Here is a 6282-nt window from a genome sequence, read left to right as displayed (position 1 = left end):
CCCCAAATTAAATCCTACACAGAACCCCGTATACAGCCCTCCCATAACTAAAATCTGTTCCCCATAGATGGAACCTCCCATTTTAATTATATACATTATCCTATAAGAGCCCTCTCCATAAAAGCCCCCCTTTTATCTGACCCCCATATACAATCCCCCTAGTTAAGCTATATATAGTAACCCATCATGCCCAAGTTCAATTTATACCCCCCCCCCCTCATAAAAAGTCCCCTCCACCCCCAGTTTAGTTATATATTGTACTCATTTAAATACTGGGTACCCCCATTTTAATCCTGGGTACCATAGTGAGTCATCCCCTCCTCCCCAAGTTTTGTTATATACTGTACAGAGCCTAATAATACCCCCCCCCCCCGTTTATTTGGACCCAATATTTAAATCTCCTTCTCCTTTTTTATTATATACAGCCCCCACAAATGGTTTTTCTATTAGTAATGCGGTCAGTATAAAAATAATAAAACTTTTACTTACCTCCATTCCGTGGTCCTCTCCTCTCCTCCTGGCTCCTCTGCCTCTGCGGTGCTGTGCATGGACGCAGGCGGCATGATGCCATCCAATGCCACCCACGTCATCCAGAGCCATAGAGCAGCACGAGCGGGGGGCGCGGCCGGACGGGAGTGGGCCGGCGCGGGGCGTTACTGTTCCCGCGCCTGCGCACTCGCTGCTGCCGGCGACTTTTCATACGTGAAAAGTCGCCGGTTGCGTGGTTTTCTACGCCAGGCCCTGCCTGGCGTAGGATAAACGCTGCGCTACTGGCAGCCCGATACATCAAGAGGCAGAAGCCTCTTGATGTATCGTGCTGCGAATTTGCAGCGGCGGGGCTATCATACGCTGGCGCACAAGCGCCAGCGTATGATAAATATCCCCCATTATGTCCGGTTTTTTACCTCTGAGAATATTGAGAAACTGGAATTCAGGAATGTCATTTTCAATAACTGTTGATAGCTTCCAACAGTTTATGCTATGCTGATTTTAAAAATGTCTAGTCAGCATGAGTGAAGATTGAAAGGAACAAAACATTGTGGACTCAGGATTCACCACACGCTGCTGGAAAGGAGCCAGGTAATGGAAATTTTATTAAATAGTGTTAGTAGTTCAGAATGTACACAACAAAAACAAGTAAAGGTGGGCCAATTGGTCAATACTGCCTCATAATAAATCCAATATTAGCGAAAACAGAGTGCAATTCAACACATTTTTTATTAATAATCTTGCCAACGCACAGGGAAAATACATAGACAATGACCAACATACAAACAATACACAGATATATGTACACACAATGCTATCCTTGCATTGCGCACCTATGAGGGAAACCATTATATGCGGGTATCACATTAGTGACTTTTGCCATCTTACTTAATACGATAAGAAAGGAGAGGATCTTACCAGATTCACACATACACAGGTCTATTGGTACCTCTTCAGAATAGGGTAGAAGGTATAAAGATAATTGTTGGTGCGTACCTCTAAACACTCAGCCCTAATTAAATCCTGCCCCAACTAAAACAGTCTCCAGAGACGGTCCCTAATCTCAATTTATTCCGCACCTCCGTGCTGCGTCTCAACAAATTATGGTCTCAACAGAGGGAAACAATGTCATAAGGAGTGGAGTGCCAACTGCCATCTAGCTCGTCGAACATGAGCTGTTTATTTACACCGCTATCATAGCGGAGTGTGACCATTATTCGGAATGCTTACAAAAGGTATTTTTTAAATCAGAATAGCAAAAGCTATTGGAACCTGTCACCAGCTAAAAATGACATTCCTGGTGACAGGTTCGCTTTAATGTGAATGTGATTTGCACAGAAATTGTTGCTCGATTTTATCTGCAGACGTGAAAATCCGCAGCGTACTACAGTTGCATTAAAGTGAATGTTATCTGGAAAAAGTAAGGTAGACAATGCATTAAAAACGCACAAAATCATAAAACGAATAGCAAGGAAGTGAGACCCCCATTGATCACCAAGTAGGTGCTATTCATGGGATAAAGCCCAACTTTGCTTTGTGGGAAAACCCCTTTAAGAAGTGTTGTTCATAGGCATATCCACATAAGTCAGCATCTGGCACCTTCACTTCCAAAGTTATACTCAGTTATACCATCCACCACTGTAATACAAGCTGGAATACAATTTTTTAACTATGTACCCTACATGTAGACTGTCTTTATATTAGACAGAATTATAACTTTACATCATATGATAAATAGATGAGGCTAATGTTTTATTCTCTTTGGTTGAGGGGTTGTCCTGGTTTCAAGACAATGAAGATATGACTCTACTTTCTAGTTAACATGGAAGATTTTGATAGACTCATACAACACTCCATGACTCTCTATTGTAATAGAAAAAGAGTGAACCATGGTACATGACCATGGTATATTTATTGAGCAAAGGGTGGAAAGGTCACTTGTCAAACTACAAGTTAGAGAGGCTGCACGTTGGTCTGACTCCACATATGGTACAGAAATGTGATGCAAGGACTCCCTGTCTGCCAGTCACTTTGTTATACATTTTGCAGCAGTATTTATAAGCCAAATCCAGGAATGGGAGGAAAACATGTTACAGATACACATCATTACATTATTTCTTTTCTCTGTGTAGGTTTCACTTCTGGTTTTGGCTTTCAAACAGGGATGAAAAATACTGAAAGAAAATCTACCACTTAACTCGTCTAGGACCCGAGTCTTTAGACGGCGCTGCAGTTTGCTACGGACCCGGTCTCTGACACCCGGAGACCCTAGGCCAGTGATGGCGAACCTTTTAGAGCCTGAGTGCCCAAACTTCAACCAAAAGCCACTTATTTATTGCAAAGTGCCAGGGCAGCAAATTAAGCAGTAATTTATTTCTCCTCGTTCTTTGACAACTTTTAATTGTTCAGCCTCCTAAAGACACCAATGCATTTAAAAGGAGGAGGGCAAATTCATCTATCATTGTAGGAAGATTCTATAGGAAGATTCTTTGAGTCCTGTCTGGTGAATTTCCTTCTGGGGTGATGGCCTAGGTGCCCACAGATAGGGCTCCGAGTGCCGCCTCTGGCACCAGTGCCATAGGTTCCCCACCACTGCCCTAGCCAGAAGGGAGTTGCAGTTTATTACCGTTTCTCCCTTCTCCGCTCCTCACGGCATCACGCTGAAGGAACATGATGCACAGAGGAGCAGAGCTCTGGGGCTAAGTAGACCCAATACAGCTCTGAACACAATCCCCAGTCACAGGTGGTCATTTTCCTCTGTAACTGGGGCTCTTATAGATGACAGGGGAAAACTTGTAAAAGTAAAATTAAGGGAAAAAAAGGGAAAATGTCCCCCAGAGGTCTTTTATGACCTCATGGTGGCATATAAAGTAAAAACACACACACAAAATTAAGATTCATAAAAATACATTTACATTTCCTTATAACGCGATGATAGCACACAGGGGGCGGGGCTCGGGCCAATCGCATATGCGTTTCCTAAGAAATGTATGCGATTGGGTTATCAATAGCATGCATTTCCTGCGAAAGGCATATGCGATCGGCCCGAGCCCCGCCCCCTGTGCGCTACAGTCGTGTTATGAGCGGGACGCATGCGGAACGTGTGAACGCACCCTAAGGGGTAAAATAGGTATTTCCTTTTCAGCAAATAAATATTATTGTTTGAATTATGAATAGTTATACAATTTTCCAATATACTTTCTGTAACAATTATGATCTCTGCTTTCTGTGATTCTATACAAAGTCTCATTGTTTATTTCCAGTGGACAGTGGCTTGTTATAAAACACAGCTCTGATTACACTCTATGATACTAACAAACAGTGTATCTGTGTAACCATGGTCATATTTCCTTATACTGCAAGAAAACATAGGAGCCTTCTATAGCATGGCAGCAAACAGAGATCTAGAAAAACATAGGGAATTGATACAGAAAGTACATTGAAAATTGTATATTTTTTCATCATACAAACAATAACATTAATGTACCAAAATGGATTAACCTCTAGCTACTTTTGTACATAAATTTTCTTTTATTGCTACTCATGTTTTTTGAGTATACAAGAAAAAAAAAATTGTAAAAAAAACTAAAAAAAAAAAAAAAAATGTTTTGATTAAAAAAAAAAAAAAACTGAAGAGTCCGGTGCGGACTCAAAACGCGTTTTGCAGAACTTTGTATTTAAAAAAATCTTTTATATTAAGAATGAAAAAATAATCTGAATCTGATCTTGGAGACCAGCGCTGAATTCAGAGGGATGACATCTATAGAGATCTATTTTTCAATTTGCCACCCCATAATGCACTGTCCGGAGCCAGGAAGAAACTCTGAAAAAACAATTAGGCCGCGCTCACAGGTTACGCTAATGCACAGGGGGCGGGTCTTGGCCCGATCACATATGCGTTTCCAGAGAAACGCACGCGATGGGGTTATCAATCACATGCGATCGGGCCGAGACCCACCCCGTGCGGAACATGTGACCGCGTCCTAATGCCACATACATATAAAATTCATTTTTAAAAAAGATGAGCCTGCTAATATAAATGCTAAAAGCACCACTAGTGCTTTGTAGTGGTTAGGATCTTTACTGTAGCCATATATTTATTATATAGATTAGACGGCTCGTGTGTTTTAATTTTAATTTATGTAAATGAGGCATAAGTGTTTGGGAGTGTTACCAGAGCCTATTCAGGCTCCTGAATCCCTACCGTACCTGTTGCCTCCTCCAGTGCTGACCCCTCACAATGACGTCACTGCCCTCGGACATGCAAGATACGGCCTTCCAATGCAATGCCGCCTGCTGCTTTACACGGCCACCTTAAAGGGCACCTACCACCACAAATCTACCTATAAAGGTAGATTGGGTGGTAGGTGGATCAATGGGACATGAGGATAGCCCTTTTAAGGGCTAATCCTCACGTCCCTGCACTTTTTTGATAACTTTAATTTGATATTTATTCAAATTTACTTATGCGGCTACCGGGGCGTGGAGTAGCCGCATATTACATTACACGAGGCGGCTACTCCACGCCCCGGTAGCCACTTTACCCCTCCTACTCACCCATCTTCGGCGCGCAGACTCCGAAACAGGCCCGGGCCTGCTCTTCTGCGCATGCGCAGACGGCAGGATCGCCGGATGAGGGTGCGCAGCTACGCGCCGAAGATGGGTGAGTAGGAGGGGTAAAGTGGCTACCGGGGCGTGGAGTAGCCGCCTCGTGTAATCTCATATGCGGCTACTCCACGCCCCGGTAGCCGCATAAGTAAATTTGAATAAATATCAAATTAAAGTTATCAAAAAAGTGCAGGGACGTGAGGATTAGCCCTTAAAAGGGCTATCCTCACGTCCCATTGATCCACCTACCACCCAATCTACCTTTATAGGTAGATTTGTAGTGGTAGGTTCCCTTTAAGTAAAAGTAGACGCCGGAGGTGGGGCTTAAGGAGGCAGAAAGCGTGGTAGAAGTCCTGCAGGGTGGTTGATGCAGGATTCCACAAAGCACATTTACATAAATATTACATTCATTTGTAAACACTCAATCTATATAATAAAAGTATGCCAGCAGTAATAACCATAACCACCAGTGCTTTGTAGAGGTACATTAAGGTAGATTTCCTTGAACAAATACTGACAGTGTGAAAAGTTCCTTACTCGTAGCTGTAGATATTTTATGTATCTGCATCTACCAGTTTAAAGAAAGAAATCACACACTGATACTGTATGAGATTAACAGTATAGAAATTAACAAAAACTTAAAGGGAATCTGTCATCAGCAATTGGCATAATGAACCACAATCAGTATATTATCAAACAGCGTAATGCCTACTAGTTTTTGTTTTTTTCATGGCCCAGTGTGGTGGCATCATCCAGAAAATCAACTTTGAAGCGAGAGGTAAATTGTATAAAGTCAAGGAGAAGAGTTTAACACTGTGAGGAGCTCTGAACGCCTAGTTTTCTGTGACTGACATTGTGCATTGGACATCAAGAGATCTGGTTAGTGATGTCTCTGGATGCAAGATCATCGACTACAGGGAAGGAGGCATTGTAAGGAAGAGAGAGCTTGACTTTATACAACCACTTTACAGCTCACTTCTACATTGATTTTCTGGATGATGCCATGAAAGAAGCACAATCTGGAAGGTGTTCAGCTGCTTGGCAACATACTGGTAGTGATTTATTAGGACAATTTCTGCTGACAGTTTCCAGCAGAAAGAAATTTGTTGAGATTTTATTCGAGAGACTCACTAGTGGAAAAAAAAAAGGAAAATGTCCTATTTAGGTGCAAATTCTATTTCTATA

The sequence above is a fragment of the Engystomops pustulosus genome, chromosome 6, assembly GCF_040894005.1.
Source record: "Engystomops pustulosus chromosome 6, aEngPut4.maternal, whole genome shotgun sequence".
Classification (NCBI taxonomy): domain Eukaryota; kingdom Metazoa; phylum Chordata; class Amphibia; order Anura; family Leptodactylidae; genus Engystomops; species Engystomops pustulosus.
This window is presented reverse-complemented; position numbering follows the sequence as displayed.